We start from the raw sequence: 15,980 nt of genomic DNA on the forward strand, positions 1-15,980 counted from the left end.
ATACACATTTAGCAAATGAGTTAGTAAGTTTAAGGACCCTCTTTCTCCTTTAAGAATTCAGGCTTTTCTTTTTCTAATGTAGAAAGAAGCCTAGAAGAGCAAAGGTGAGTTTTGCTGTCCCTCTATAGCCTGTGAGACCTCACCACCCCATCGTCCATAATAGCTTTATTTATTTTGTGACCCAAGAAAAATCGGTACCAGCGCATTTAGCTACATAATGCAGTCTCAAGGGCAGCACTGAGTAGTGTTCAAAGTAATCAATGATAGTGCGGTGAAACTTGCCCAAGTGAAGAGCTCTTGTCCAATGAATTTGTGGATGGATAACAGATGGTTTTCTTTGTTAATACTTTCATGGCTACAGAAGAGCCGGCTATCAGAGGCAGTGGTGAAAACTTTGCTTAGGTGAGAGCATTCTACATTTGTTTCCCAGCAACAAGTCCCTCCAGGGAGCCAAAGGGTCCACAATTTCAGAGGAGTTTGGAGGGGTGAGTGGGAGGGCTGTGTGTATCATGCAGGGAGGTCAGATCGATGTTCCAAATTTGTCCCAGTCAGTGCCGCATAGAACACCTTGCTAAGCCACACCATAGGATTCAGCTCAAAATGTCAGCTCGATAGAAATGTATCCGAGTAAAGATCTTGTGTAAAACACTGTGAAAGAAAAATTACCCCTTTTCTTCCTGGGCCCAGCAGTTCCGTAATTTAGCAGTTGGTAAGTCTAGGCGCCTCACCCCCAACCGTGTCCATGGATAGTAAATGAGGAACCACGTGGCTTGCGAACGCATTTAGGGACTTTTCCCATGTGGGATGATGCTCTGACTCAATTATACTCAGCAGTGGGAGGCACGGAGATGAGAGGTAGGCAATCTGGGAGAGAAATGTGGGACAATATTAGGGCTATTTCTGCCAAGAGTGGAGATTCCTTACCCAAGCAAGACTCTCTCCATAGCCACCTTCCTAGCTCCAGTGTCATAGACTTATCTTCTTATTTGGTTTTTCCAAACTGGCCTTCTGATAGTAAGAATAACAAGAATAGTAGCAACACCAGGAAGCACTTACCCAGTCCCCACTGTGAGCCAACTTATGTCACTACTTTATACATATTATCTTCTTTAACCCTTCCGTGAGTCTTTGAAGTAGCCACCAACATAATTTCTATCGATTTGCTGGTCACACTATTACTACAAATGGCAGAGTTTGGAAAAATATTGCCCGTCAAAGTGACCAAGCTGACTTATCCAGACCCATGTGGGTAGCATGACCAGAACTTTTTCTAGGTCTGAGGACCCTGTGACCGAGTGTTCAGTCCTGGAGATGACCTGGAATTGTCTGAGTCTCAGAATGCGAAGAGTTCACACCAATCACGGGGACTTACCTGACATCCCCTGTTAGACCTACTCCCCTGAAAAGCACTCCTTTGGATATAACTGTGGTAGATTTAAAAAAAATAATGGATTTGGAAGCAAGTGGAGTTGTGGTAGGATAACGCCACACTGAATAATTGCCTACTCCAGTGGTCGGCAAACTGCAGCTCGCAAGCCACATGCGGCTCTTTGGCCCCTTGAGTGTGGCTCTTCCACAAAATACCACGTGCGGGCGCGTACATACCGTGCGATTGAAACTTCATGGCCCATGCGCAGAAGTCGGTTTTCGGCCTGGGTGAGTCTATTTTGAAGAAGTGGCATTAGAAGAAGTGGGGGTACATTCACTGAGGTCAACCCCTCAGATTGAGGACGTTTTTAGCAAAGGCAAGCTTAGGAGTACCCTAATTAAGTTAATAACAATGTACCTACCTGTATAGTTTAAGTTTAAAAAATTTGACTCTCAAAAGAAATTTCAATCGATGTACTGTTGATATTTGGCTCTGTTGACTAATGAGTTTGCCGACCACTGGCCTACACAATTGGCAAGTGCTTCTCAAGCACAGACAATCTAATTGTTTCTCTCTTTTCACTGCCTTCTGGAAACACTACTCCCCAGAAACACTCTCTGTTTCTTGGAAAAGAAACTTGTCCACTTATCCCAACAAGCATGAATTGAGAAAATCATAGCCTTTAGGAGGAGTTTCATTTAGCGGAACAATGTGTTAGAACTGGGCCTATAAGAACATGTCCAATGTCCGTGTGAACCAGAAGCAAGAGAAGGATGATTCTAAGCCAGCGGTCGACAACTGGTGGTCCGTGGCATCCGAAAGGTTGGTGACCGCTGCTTTAAGCCATTGAACTGGGCCCTAGACTCTCAGGTTTCCTCTTGCCAGGATCGCACCTGGGACACAACATCAGCTTCCAGTGATCTTGAAACTCTAGGATGTGCAGGGCGGGGAGCTGAGCATGAAATGAGATGCTACCGTTCCTCCCGTGTTTTCTCTCTGGGCTAAAGCTTCTTGTACCTCTAAGAAGTTTCCCATTAAATATGTTTTCATCTCTAGATTTCTCATTTTTCTCAGTCAGTGGCTGGACCTTCAAGGGCAATTCACTCTTTTTCATTTTGAGGTGGTGACTGTACAATTTTGTAATGCACTTTTCTCTCTCTGTTTCAGAGGCTACCCTTCAAAGACAGACACTTCACCTGCAGCAAAATGTAAGTACATTTCCTCCTTGCAATGTCTACTTCTCTGCTATCATCCTGAAAACGCCCCAATCATTAAGGCTCCCTCTCACATCATTCCACTTTTAAAGTCCGGCTTCACAAACATGGCCACGATTGGAACTACCTTCCCTACCCTTGATCTGTAGAGCACTGCAGAGCATTTTATAAACTGTTTGAGAAGCAAATTGCACTTGATCAGGGCTGCGACTATACTGCATCTAAAAAGCTAGTAAAAAGTGCAGAGGAGCCCTAGCCACTTTGGCTCAGTGGATAGAGTGTTGGCCTGTGGACTGAAGGGTCACAGGTTCAATTTCGGTCAAGAGTACATGCCTGGGCTGTGGGCTTGATCCCTGGTAGGGGGTGCACAGGAGGCAGCCAATCAATGATTTTCTCTCATCATTGATGTTTCTATCTCTCCCTCTCCCTTTTTCTCTGAAATCAATAAAAATAAGTTTAAAAATATTTTTTAGATAAAGTGCAGAGGAAAAATTAGGCAATATTCTTTTAGACATTATGACCCTCGGACAGCAAACATTTGAATATGCAGGTTCTCTCTCATGGCTGCCGAATGTATTACTCTCTGCCCAGCTGCTCCTCGCAGTCACGGGCTGTTTCAGGTTGAATAGCATTGTCGGTATCTTGGTAATTCCTTCCCGTGGGTATTGCATTGAGCCTGCTCTGTAAACCAGTGTTCTTTCTAGAACGAAACTATTATGTTGCTTTACTCTTGGCATCGCCAGTGTCCGTACCCAAATTCCAAACTCCCTCTATTCTAAAGACCCAATAAAATTACACCGGGTTTGAGCAGGGAGTTTTGAGTATTTTAGAGGTTGGTCTACGTGATTGGAAATAATTGGGAATGAGTATGAGAATGTTTCTTGCCTCTTTTTAATAAAAAGAAAGTTTATATACGCTCTAGAATAAATTGATCCCAGTGCTACATACAGATATTCAAACATCAGCACAAGAAACATTCATCCTTAAAACCACTCAAATATTACATCAAAGTATTAAGCATTCACAGGGATATTTTGGAAAGTCAGTCTCTGCAGGATACTGCTGTGTTCTGTATTGCATTGTCAAGACACCTGCATGTTATGAATATTTTAAGCAGCTTTCATGGATGGAGTCATGTTAGACTTTAATGAGCAGCACTGTCATGCGTATTGTGTTTGTACAAGTGTTCACCTTTGACCGTATTTTCTCTTTTGAATGTGGAAACTGTTCAGGAGAAAGTGTCTGTGTTTACTTTGTTTATTTCGTAGCTCTTTCATCACACAGTTTCTGCTTATGTAGGTTTACCACTGCTTTTTAAGGATTTAATTTTAAATCCTAAAAAATAGTTGCTATGTGTTCACGGCGAACATTAGGTGGATGGCAATTTAAAGCTGCATTTTAAATCATTCTGTGCAAATACGCAACTAGAAACACATTTAGGACAATTACCTCAAGATCTCGTTGTCACGGTTTCAGTCGAAAGCACCTTTATTGTCCCGGATTTGAGGGGTGGGGAGGGGAGACGGCCAGCCATTTCACCTTAGAGGGGTGAATTTGTGATTGCTTTATTTTCACGTTTTTTTCTCAGGGAAATACAAAGTGGTTGGTGACCTCTTATACTAGAAAATATTCTGAGAAGAACATATAGGCTAGGAGTTTACACTACCCAGACAAAATGGGTCAACATACCTCTTTCTCATCATCTCTGCATAACTGGTAGAAACTTGGTCTGACCCGTGCTATCATGGAAACACATTCAAATCACCAGGCAATTGTGACTTGGGTTCGTTTTGGCAACCGGACTGGATCAGCCCCTTCTGGGGGTGACATTATTCCTAATGATGATCGCATTAGACAACTAATGCAAATGTTAACAGCCTCATCAGCGCCCCATTCAGACGAGCCCTGATCTAGGTGAATGGCTGGAAGCTTTCAAAGTAATTGCCCTGACCGGTTTGGCTCAGTGGATAGAGCGTTGGCCTGCGGACTCAAAGGTCCCAGGTTCGATTCCGGTCAAGGGCATGTACCTTGGCTGCGGGCACATACCCTGTGGGGAGTGTGCAGGAGGCAGCTGATCGATGTTTCTAACTCTCTATCCCACTCCCTTCCTCTCTGTAAAAAATCAATAAAATATATTAAAAAACAAAAACACACAAAAAAACCCAAAGTAAGGGCCCTGGAAAAGTGTATGGGCCCCATAAAACCCCGAGGCCACTGAGGGAGGATAATCTTAGCCAGGTCAGGAAGGAATAGATATAGAGCAGCGGTTCTCAGCCTGTGGGTCGAGACCCCTTTGGGGATCGAACGACCCTTTCACAGGGGTCGCCTAAGACCATCGGAAAACACATATTGAATATATAATGACATACTGTTTTTGTGATTAATCACTATGCTTTAATTATGTTCAGTTTGTAACAATGAAAATACATCCTGCATGTCAGATATTTACATGACGATTCATAACAGTAGCAACATTACAGTTATGAAGTAGCAACGAAAATTATGGTTGGGGGTCACCACAACATGAGGAACTGTATGAAAGGGTCGCGGCATTAGGAAGGTTGAGAACCACTGATATAGATGTACCTCCAGAGAGAAAGAGGGCAGTTGATAGAAGGAAACTCATGACCAAACATCAGAAGGCTCCTGTCTGAGTCCCTGATCAACCCCTTAGAAACTGGATGCTTTGGGGGAATGTTACTAACCCCTTCATTTCTAAGAATCTTTATTACGGGTGGGAGGAGGGAAAAGGAAAACGCTGTTCCTGCTTCCATCGCAGGGTTGCTGGATGATCACATCAGATGATGTTTCCGAAAGATGTTCCCATCCAACGATGTTTTGTATCTTTTAGGGATTTCTGATCAGATTACTGGAGGCTCACTCTGTTTTAGTGGGAGTCCCTGGGTCCCTGAGGGCACACGTTGGGCCTTAACATAAATACTGCATCATAGAAGAAAATAGAACCGCACTGGGCCAGATTGGGCCCCTGGAAAGACTCGAGCCCACATTTTTTTGTTTCTTTTCAACCACACATAGTCTTTGGGGCCACGGCCTCTGGTGGAGGAGGATTGTCTTCTGGGTGGTAGGGGTGAGAAAGTTGCCAAACGAACCTGAATTATCCAGAGGCCCGTAAAATGCGCAATTGCTTTTTAAGAGGCCTGGTGATATTGTGTGTTCCTTTCGAGTTTTGGCAGTAACGATTTTCTGCAATTTGTGGTTTTGCAATTTCTCTTTACGCAGACAACACTCTGGCTCTCATTCAATGCCCCACTGGTGGGGGAGGGGCCGGAGGAGGGAGGAGAGAGAAATTCTCTGGTCTCCGACCACTCCAGAAAAAGAAGGAAATGTTAATGAAATAAGTCAGACAGAATGCCTGAGACTAGTGGACGCTGGTTGGTTAGTGGGGGGAAGAAACAACTGTTAATAAATTGCGTGGCGTGGTAGGGATTTCATCGGGGCTGTGGTCGGCTAGGCCAACGTCTGTTCCCTTGAAGCCTTCTTGACTCTCCACTGAGCTCTGCTTGGATTGGGTCTCAGTCTCTTCCTCTTCCACCTGCAGTCAGCAAGGGTAGAGCCTTGTCCAGGCTAAATATCCCAGCTGCTTCTCCTGGCCCCTGGGGCTGCCTCTGGCCTTGGTGGGATGCTCTCTAAATATTCCACCTCTCGGTGTTCGCTTGCCAATGACATCAAGTTGGTTTCTGTAAATTGCCTGGAGATCCCTGTCCGAGAATATTCTTGCGCTCATCCCAGCTGCATTACTGTGTTTTCCTCGAGGCTGTATGCTCTCTGCAGCGAAGTCAGAGGTCCGTGGCCCGCACTCCAGAGGCAGGGCTCCCTCTCAGCGTTTAGGCCACAGTCACTTGTCCTATTCCTAGTCATCAGCGCAGGAAAGGGTTTGCCCACTGTGTTTGCTTAGTTTATGACCGCTGCGCATTGGGCTGAAGGACTTAAAGTTGCACCCAGCCCAAGCCAGTGTGGCTCAGTGGATAGAGCACCAGCCCCAGGACTGAAGGGTCTTGGGTTTGACTCTAGTCAAGGGCAGGTACCTCGGTTGCAGGCTCGATCCCCAGCCCTGGTCGGGGTCCATGCAGGAGATAACCAATCCACGTGTCTCTTTCACACTGATGTTTCTCTCTCTCTGTCTCTCCCCCTTCCTTCCACTCTCTCTAAAAGTCAGTAGGAAAATATCCTCAGGTGAGGATTAAAGTTGCATCCAGCATCAATCTTGTATTCCTTCTCTGTTCACTTCTTTATATCAACACAGCCCCCTGTTCTCCCTGGAGTGGAATCCGGGACTCCGGCCCATAGTTCATGGCTTTCTATGCATCCAGGCCACTTCTTTCTTCTCCTTTCATGACCTAAATGTCACTGTTACGTTTGCCTCTAAGAGAAATAGAAAGATAAGGACTACTCATGTTAATTGGATAGTTTTTGCATATTGGGGAAACTATGACCTTCTTCCTGTGTGTGTGTGTGTGTGTGTGTGTGTGTGTGTTTCGGGAACTGTTTGTGCCTTTGGAAGTCATGGGATTGAATGTTGGAAGATGCTTTCAACCTGGGGCAGTTCCAAAGCACCCCCCCCACACACACACACACCATCCTCCTCACGACACCCTCTTTGGGAGCTCTTTCCGGAGCCCAGGGAAGCCAAATCCACTTGTTTATAGCTCAACCTTCAAACTTTCTCCTGCTGACCTGAGATAACCTTCAAGGGGACTGGTTGGTTTGCCTCTGAGGCAGCTCCGAAGTTGATATGACAATCCTCCAAGTCCTTTGGAATCTGATTCCCTATGCTCTCTGGGTCGTCCTTGTCCAGGCTTAACATCCCCATTCCCTCAGACATTCTTCCTGTGACTTGGTTGAGTTGTCCTTTTTCATTTGTCCCAGTCACTTTCTTCAATGTCCCTCTTAATGTCACAGCCTGAACCTAAGAGACTACTGCCCCGATGGCTGACTACCACAGCGCCCAGAACAAAAAGCTCTCCTATCATCCCAGGTTAACCTTAAAACCTCTAGATATGTTATATAAAAGCTTCCATAAAAGCAGGTTTTTTTTTCCAGTCGCGTATTTATGCACTGGGTTTTGAATGTAACGCAAACCTTTGCATTTGTCTCTGCGATGCTTCTTATTTTCAAAATCTTGGTGCAAACTGTTAGGAGCTTTTTTAATTTGCGTTATTTTAAATCCTGTCCCAGTTTCATGACATATTTGATTTGTCTCCTGACTTCATTTAAAAGAGTGATAAAAACAGTGAGTATCTGTATTTTAAGCTCCTCGGCGGTCGAGTCATGTTTTATTCATCTCCGTCTCTCCTGAAATGGCTGTGACATTCCGTTGAACAACCAGATGCTCAATAAATGCTTTTATGGAATTAGACAACGAAATCAGATACAGGCAGCTTTCCCGCCGCCTGACAGAGAGCTATCTTTAGAGGAATGTCTGTGATAGCAGTGAAATCAATTCTTAGAAATGAAGAACAAGATGAGTATTCTGCTGTATTGCTACTGCTTGGTGGTTTTGTAGCTTAGCACTGTTAACACGCTAACAGGGCCACCTTCGAGCTTGAGTGCCTGGCTTCTGATCTTACTAGACTTTGCTGGCTATGTGCTTCGGAGCAACTTACTCCACTTCTCAGGTTTGCTGTCTGCCTCATAAGGGTGTTGTTATGATTAAGTTCATTAATCCATGAAAAGAATACCAATAATACAAAAACAATATTTAATCGTAGAAACAGTTGTATTATTGTTGCTTTTGTTGTTATTTCAAGGTATATTGGTGTGACTACCCTATCCTAAGATGAGTTGGGCGTAATTTGTTTACAGTGAACCCAGATTAACTCCACATAATTTCATTATCAAATTACCTTGTGTAATGTAAACATAATTCGACGACTTCGTGGCCCATCTAAGTTTAGGTATTTATTTGAAAGAAACACAAACATCTAAACAGATGAAAACAATGTAAATTTTTATTAAAGTCCCTCAAAGGGGAATTAGAGTACATTTCACAGCAAAATATACAAAGATTTCTTTACCCAAATCCCTCCTGGTAATTGCACAAAAACCTTGCCTCTCTCCCACCACTGCTCTCTACTAAAAAAATCCTAGTTTGTGTTGCCTTTTTCCTCACTTACCTCTTCTCTCCTAGCAATGCCCAATTCTCCAGGATTAATAAATTACTAGACTACTATTTTCTGTCTCCAACAGTTTCATTTCCTATGTAATTTCAATGTGGCCCTTCCAGGCTTCTTCTGGAAAAATAATTACATACGTAATATACTTATAAAGTTTATTGATTAATGGCTGTGTGGCATACAACTTACAAATAATATAATAATAAAAATAAAATATGTAATTAAGAAGAATGAAATACCCTTTCTTGTAAATTCCATTTGGCCAACTGATTCTCACAAAATGCTTTCTTTGAGTTTTGCTGAACTCCTGTATCCGTAGCCAACCTATGGCTGCAGCGGATGAGTAAGTGTAGTTTACACATAGATGTGGTGGATATTTTTATTTATGTTAATAAGTGGGACAAAGTGAAACAACCAAGATGCATGTTACAGATCCACTTGCTCATCTGCAATTTGAGCGACTTCTTTGCTAAGTTGGGTAACAGTGTTTAATTCTATGGAATACTTCCTCGAGTGTCTATGCTAGTCACAGCATAACAGCTATAGACACAACACTCCTTTTTGCTTAATACACATTATTAATGTTTTCTACATCCTTTGTTAAATTCTAAACAAACAACAAGACATTAAATCAAGCCTTGATTTGTAGTATTTATTGATTTATTTGGCGTAAATACTCCTGCCATGGCCAGTTCCCAGTAACCAACATGACATCACTGGACATGGGAGTAGGAAGGGATGGTCAGTACCTTTACATGATACTTACACCATGTAGCTACAATAAGTGTAACATCTTTTTAAAAATCAAGACCGTGTGTTGAATTTTATCAAGTATTCTGTATCTATTGAGATAATAGTTTAGTTTCATTCCTTTAATCTATTTGTGTGATAGATTATACTCATAGATTTTCTGATGTTAAACCATCATTGCATTCCTACTGGTCTTTGAAAATACATTAGTAATACAATTTTTACCTATTCTATTTAAATTTTTTATGTTTAGTTATGAGAATGAACTATAGTTTTCTCCTTTTTTTGGTTCATTATATTCCTCTTTACATTTACCTAGGATTAAGTGTTCTTGTACTTTGAACATTAATGTATACTTACTTTTTTTGAGACTTTCCTCTCCTTCCCTCCTTCCATACCAATCTCTTCTCTCCTCCTTATCTAAAGATTCTGGTGGTGCTTCTACTCAGCCCTCCACTCCACCTAGGACTCCCAGTCCAACCAAATCTTTAATAGGGGCTTATGCTCCTGCTCCATGGTGATATTGGGAACAGCCAAGATCCTAGCCCCGACGCAGTGATGTTGGGCTCAGTTACTGTTTATAAGCTGAGTGTGTGATCTCCCTGGGCCATAACTGTAGTCCCAGGCAATGGGCGACACACCCTTTTTGTTTCTCCTTTGACAAGCTGAAAAGACTCACATTCCCTCCTGGGTTCAAGCAGGGAGCCCACCTTCAGATTGCAATCCCCAGTAAAGCACGGGTGCTGAACTCCTCGCCCTCTCTGATGTCAGGCTTTCCTTGTTCCTATTCCAGATGGAAGCTCCCCTGGAGGGTTCACCCCTCCACTTACCTCTTTGTTTTTAATGTTCTACTTGTAGTCTCTGGAGTTAATGATTTTCTTTTTGAACAAGGCTAGATCTTTTGAATACTTGATTGATTTCATTGAGTCCCATAAACGTATATGGTCTTCTGGGGGAATTAATTGAGATAATGATGTGAATTAAAAACACACAAAGGATTATAGCAACAAAAGGAAACACTAGTGTAAAGGTACATGCTCTCAGCCAAAAAACCCTCCTTCTCTTTTGTGCCTACTTAAATCTTAACATTATTCCCTGGCTACATATTCTCACTCATATTTCATCTTCCTGCAATGTAATCTCATAAATCAATATTTTTGAGCACTATACTAGCACTGAGAATACAGTCATCAGGGAGATAGGTGTGGTCTCTGTCGTCATTGACCTTATGTCTAGTGTGGAAACAAAGAAAAATTTACAAGATAGCATAATAAAATATTATCAATGACTCTAGCAATTATAATTAGAGCATCCATTTAACAATTGATGACGTACTCATTTTTATTTTTCTCTAATTTTCACATGTGGATTGATCATGTTTTCCCAGTTCTGAGAGACCCATGAAGACAGTGAATGTATAGCCTATGTTTCTCTTACTGATGTCCATGATTTCACACAGAGGCAAGGATCGCTGTATCCCCCAGTGGGGTTAAAGTGGGTTTCAAGGCACCACAACACACAAAGAGGTAGCTTTAAGGTCAGCTATTACTGCTTTTTGTCAATGGCCATTATAGAAGTTATAGGACAATTTGTTGGTACAGTGAGATCTTTAAAGTCTCCAAGTTAGAGTATGGTTTAGAATAAGACTATTTACTATTTTAGAGTTAATTTAAATAAGAAGCACCAGGTTATTGTGTCTTTATGTTAATTTTAAGGCTGAAATAAAGTAAGTTTAAAGTGGCTCAAGTAACTTTATTCCTGATTTATGAAGCATCTTGTCTTTTAAAAGGAGAGAAGTAGATGGGGAGAGACTCAATGCTACTTAAAAGACACTGTAAAAGCTCACTGCCCAGATCATGAAAAGATACCAGTTTAAAGTACCTCCAAGGAATTTCTATCATCTACCCCAAATATTTGGATCAAAATAAAAGATAATGAAATGATATCCACCAAATGGCTAGAGCAAGAGACAGAAAATGCAAGTGCTGGTGAGGATGTAGCACAATTGCATTCTCACACACTGCTGGTAGATGAGACATTTGGTCCAGTCACTGTGGAGAACTGGCATTATCCCCTAAAAAATGAACATATGGATACCCTCTAACTTAGCAATTCTATTCTGATGGAGACACCCAGCAGAAATGCACGTGGTATATACACAGTGAAATGGTAGACAGCCATGAGAATGTAGAGCCTACAACTACCTGCAACCACACGAATAAACCTTAAACAATGTTGAATGAAAGACGCCAAACAATGGAAAGTGCTAATGTAACTGGGATCATTATGAACTCACCTTGAGAGTTTTACAACCAGACCTAATCCAAATTTGGTGGGTGGTAACCAGTGGAACCTTTTCCATTGTATCTTTTCCCCCTAAATGCTCTCATGTCAGCATCAGATGAAACAGATTCAAATGACCATCTTCCAGATCCAAGGGATTGAAAAGATATCAAAGATGCATAGCTAAGAGGTCAGTGAGCAAGGGTAGGACATGAATGCATCTTCAGTGCATGATGTCAACTTCTCAGCCAGATACTTTATGACAATGGGAATGAGGCATATAAGAAGCAAAGCTTGAAGAAGGAGGCTGAGGGTCAACAGCAAAATCCAAATCAATTAGAAGGGGTTATAGTGAGTTAATGTCACCATTGGGTACTCAACCACCCAAAGACAGTAAATTAGAGGATCTGATGCTGAGAGAAGGACCACAATAGTGGAAAACTAGGAGCACATCTTGATCTGAGGCCAAGGTTATAGTTGGACAAAGATTAGAAGGTATGGTGTGAATTGGAAGCCAGAAATATGGGACCAGCTTACTAAAACTCCACAGCTCCAAGAGGCTGTCAGGTAGATTGACTGACTAATTATACTAAGAGATTAAGTTGGTTGTGAGCCACCATGTCACCCTGAGAAACAATGTTCAAAGAGCTTATTTTGTGAAATTATCCTTACATATCCATCTTAAATCTGAAATTACAGTTTTAACCTCCAGTTGCATACAGGGGTATTTAAAGAATGTTATTTTTTTTATTAAAACATAAAACCTCTACAGCTATCACGTTCTGTAATTCAATGCCTTTGAATACATGTTCAGTGCAATGAAACTTCATTGTACTGTGGTGAAGTCAGTGGGCCCCAGAGTTTAGCCCTAGACTATCAGAGATGAGGTGGGGCAGTAGCTAAGAAAGCAGAGAGATGCTGATTAAAGGGAGATTCTGAGTGTCACACATACAGTGTGGCAGAAGGGAGTGGTAACTTAAACTACTGTGAAGTTATTGATTGTCTTTCCTTCTCTGCTCATAACCTGTACCCTTCAACATACTTTTAAAACGTGCAGCAAGCATGTACCATTGGTCAGACACTGAGCAAGGTATGCGAGGTGGAGATACAATACCTGAATCAAAACAGGCAACACCTGTGCACTTAAGGAGCTCATATTCCAGTGGCGGCGACAAGGTGAAGATAGAGAATAACTAAAGGAATACCTTCTTCCACAACATTTGCCCCCAAATGAGGAGAGACTGCCTTTAGCCATTTTTCCTGGGTTGGTATCTTTTGCAAGATTTCTCAGCCTCCTACCCAAAGTCTCCTGCCCAGAGTAATCTCTCTCCGTGACTCAGTATGATTGCATTATGACAGTTCCCAGGCCTTCGCATGTAGGGACCCACAGCCTGGGGTCCTGAGAGAGCTGAATGAGGGAGTGATACTACCACTCACCATTATGTTTCTTGGATCTTTATACATGGAATTAGATGGTGAGTCATTTCATAAATGCAGCCCATCAGGGAAGGGCTAAACATCACTGGATCCAAGGAACCTCAGTAGAATTGCTAGATCCATGGTTCTACCAAGAGTACTAGCAGTGCCCAGTCAGTGCTGCTCAATGGTTGAGCCTCAATCCATGAACCAAGAGGTCACAGGTTTGATTCCTAGTCAGGGCACATGCCCAGATTTTGGGCTCAGTCCCCAATAGGGGTCATGCAGAAAGCAGCTGATGTTTCTCTCTCATTGATATTTCTCTCTCATCCTCTCCCTTCCTCTCTCTCTAAAAAAAAAAATAATAAAAATAAAAAAATAAAAATAAAAATAAATTAAAAAATCAATAAAAACATTTTTTTAAAAAAGAGTACTAGCAGGGAATAGAGGGTAAAGAGATCAAGCTCCCCAGGATTCCCAAATCTCCGAATTAGCAAACAGTTGTTTATTGTTTACTTGTCTGTAGCCTCTTGAAATTTGCTGGGTATAGGTCCAGGAAAAAAAAAAATCACATTTGTTTTTAAATTCTAATAGTCCATGGTTCATTGTTTTTGCAATCTGTAAATTTAACGGTACACTATTCTGCAAAATGCAAAATAAAATCGACAGTTAAACTGTGTGAGCAATGGTGGCCACCTTCCCAGTCCATCATCCTTTGCCAGGCCCCAGGGTCACTGGGAGGCCTGAGCTACTGGTCCCTCAAGCGTTCATTTCACCCTCTTTAAGACTCTCTTGGGTGAAGGTGTCACAAACTGGAGTGATCCCAGTAGTTAAAGATGCTCTTGTTTTTCTAACACCATGGCACCTAAACACAAAATAACTGCGTTACTTGGTGATCACGGTGATCTTGTCTGCCACCATGGTTATTCTGGACTTATGATAAGATGACCCCATAGTGTATCATGAATGTGCACTGGTAACTGTGACAACTGGTACATTTTACACACCAACTTTGAAACCTAAATCCCGTGTGGACTATGACTCCCTGTGATTCGTAAATTTTGTCAGTTACGTTTTAAAGCTGATAGCAAACGCTTAAAGTACTCCTGTTGTATCTATTATCAAGATACGTCATTCTATTCACACTGTTTTAAAGGAGAAGACCTCCAAGGCCCTTTTAATGATGTCATTAAAATGAAGACTAAATGGAAGTGGGCGCTGAGAGACAGTATCAAGAGAAAAGCGCCTCTCGGGAAACTGGGGAATCCCCCTTTTATTCTAAAGTTTTCACAAACCCGCGAGAGCTGTGCCAGTTAACTGGTTTTTGTCGTTTTGCTACAGCACTAAGTCATACTTAATGGACTCTTTTAATAGAAGAGCTGGGTTGTAATTTATTAAAAGAAAAGACAGGCAGCATCAACCCACTAAAGGTCAGAGAGGGGAAAAAAAAGCAAATGGGCCTCTTCCCCTGAATCAGGTGGAAGCGGTCCTGCCTGTCAAGATAGCATCACTTTGTGGAAGAAAACATTGATCCAAAAGCAGGCATCTGAAATCAGTGCTGCTCCTTTCTACATTCCCCCCACCACCTCTAATCAAATGAGCGGGGAAAGGCAGGAGTACCTGCAAGGTGATGCCAAACTATATAGGAAACATAACTTGGGGTACAGGCTACCCAGACAGGGGTCTGCTTGGAGCAAACCTACTTCATTCACAGGAGCATCATGGGCACAGGCCTCAGTGAAGACTGAACTGAGACCTTTTATCTCAAAGAGATCAAATTCCTACAGAGACATAATTGCACCAGTCGGCCCTGACCCATCGCTGTAGCTCAAGTTAATAGCGGAGGATCGATTTACAAAGTTGCCCGGCTAGGTTTGTTGCTGTGCCCAATTGGTTTCCAATCTTTTCTGATTATTTTCTTTACACACAAACTCCTTTTGTATCCCCCTTTCTTCCCTCCCACCCACGTTGGAACTCATGCTTTGAATAACTTAGTCTACTACATAAATGGTTAATTAATGAGAAATGCTACAGATTTTATGAATCGAAATGGGGAAATTGGCCATCAGAATTTTGACTTAGCTGACGTGATCCGTGTTATCACGGGAGTTGTTATAATTCCATAACAAAACCAAGAAACTTCCCATTTTTAATTAGGCTTTTGAGAAAGGTAGGCAGTTTCTTATTGGTAAATACAGTACATCGCCAAAAGTGATGTCAAAGCCTAACACGTGAATGTTGAGTAGTAGTCATACATATTTATACGGGAGCTTTCATTTCAAGAATTGAAAGAATATTATAAAAGCCCCCAGTATCCCTTGCCTTTAAGGCCCAAGAGCCAAGTGAAATGGGGAAATTGGCCATCAGAATTTTGACTTAGCTGACGTGATCCGTGTTATCACGGGAGTTGTTATAATTCCATAACAAAACCAAGAAACTTCCCATTTTTAATTAGGCTTTTGAGAAAGGTAGGCAGTTTCTTATTGGTAAATACAGTACATCGCCAAAAGTGATGTCAAAGCCTAACACGTGAATGTTGAGTAGTAGTCATACATATTTATACGGGAGCTTTCATTTCAAGAATTTCAAGAATTTAAAGAAAACTATAAAAGCCCCCGGTATCCCTTGCCTTTAAGGCCCAAGAGCCAAGTGTCAATTATGCATTTGAGTTCTGTTTCATTCTCACCGTAGTTAACCAGCGTAAGTCAATACAACGCCAAGCCAAGGTTAAAGATCTGCTGCTTTCAGCGTGCAGAATGATTTTCTTCTTAAATCTGCGCTTATCATGAGAACCATATAATTTTTCCACTTTCT

At 42.0% G+C, this 15,980-nt stretch overlaps 1 protein-coding gene across 1 annotated transcript in view; it reads left to right on the forward strand.

Moving 5' to 3' along the window:
• Nucleotides 1–2,539: 2,539 nt before the first annotated feature.
• Nucleotides 2,540–15,980, forward strand: part of ANKFN1 (ankyrin repeat and fibronectin type III domain containing 1) — a 220,662-nt gene continuing 207,221 nt past the window's right edge. Inside the window, exon 1 of the mRNA XM_006758689.1 lies at nucleotides 2,540–2,577. The gene's annotated coding sequence lies outside the window, so the exon portion shown is untranslated. The remainder of the gene's footprint in view (nucleotides 2,578–15,980) is intronic.

Source organism: Myotis davidii, unplaced genomic scaffold, assembly GCF_000327345.1.
Source record: "Myotis davidii unplaced genomic scaffold, ASM32734v1 scaffold595, whole genome shotgun sequence".
Lineage (NCBI taxonomy): Eukaryota > Metazoa > Chordata > Mammalia > Chiroptera > Vespertilionidae > Myotis > Myotis davidii.